Source organism: Galeopterus variegatus, unplaced genomic scaffold (genome assembly GCF_000696425.1).
Source record: "Galeopterus variegatus unplaced genomic scaffold, G_variegatus-3.0.2 Scaffold1273, whole genome shotgun sequence".
In the NCBI taxonomy this organism is placed as follows: domain Eukaryota; kingdom Metazoa; phylum Chordata; class Mammalia; order Dermoptera; family Cynocephalidae; genus Galeopterus; species Galeopterus variegatus.
This window is the reverse complement of record NW_007727384.1, coordinates 676,085-677,143: the sequence shown is the minus strand read 5'-3', so window position 1 is coordinate 677,143 and position 1,059 is coordinate 676,085.

The following is a 1,059-nucleotide window of genomic DNA, read 5'->3' as shown; positions in this document are numbered from 1 at the left end:
ATGGTTACTATTTGTTAATGGACTAGCTTTCTTTATTTCTTTTTCTGCTAGTTTGTTATTGGTGCATTAAAATGCCACTGATTTTTGCATGTTGATTTTGTATCCTGCAATTTTGCTGAAATCATTCATCAGCTCTAAAAGTTTTTTGGCAAAGTTTTTAGGCTTTTCTATATGTAGGATGGTGTCATCTACAAACAGGCACAGTTTGATTTCATCTTTTCTAGATGCCCTTTATTTCTTTCTCTTACCTGGTTGCTCTGGCTAGTACTTCCAATACTACATTACATAAAAGTGGTAAGAGTGGGCATCCTTGTCTTGTTCCTGCTCTTAAAGGAAAAGCTGAAAGTTTTTCAGGATGATATTGGCAGTGAGTTTGTTGTATATGACTTTTATTGTGTTAAGATACTTTCCTTCTATACCTAATTTGCTGAGAGTCTTTATCATGAGGGGATGTTGAATTCTGTCAAATGCTTTTTCAGCATCTTGAGATAATCATACAGGTTTTTCTTTCTGTATTTTGTTGATGTGGTGTATCACATTTATTAACTTGCATATGTTGAACCATCCTCACATCCCTGAGGTGAATCCCACTTGATTATGTTGTGTAATTTTTTGTAGTTTTCCTTTTTTTACTGTACCTTTTTCTGGTTTTGGTATCAGGGTGATGCTGGCCTCATAGAATGAGTTTGGAGGAGTGGCCTCTGTCTCATTTTTTGGAATACTTTGAAGAGAATTGGTATCAATTCCTCTCTAACAATTTGGTAGAATTCAGCAGTAAAGCTACACAGTCCTGGGCTTTTCTTTGTTGGGAGATGGCTGATTATTGCTTCAAACTTGTTGCTTCTTATTGGTCAGTTCAGGTTTTCTATTTCTTCTTGGTTCAGTCTTGGTTGTTTGCATGTGTCCAAAAATTTATACATTTCTTCCAGGTATTCAAATTCTTTGGTGTACAGTTATTTATAATATTCTCTAATTATTCTTGGTATTTCTGTGGTATCGGTTGCAATGTCTCCTTTTTCATTTCCTATTTTGTTATTTGAGTCCTCTTTCTTCTTTTTT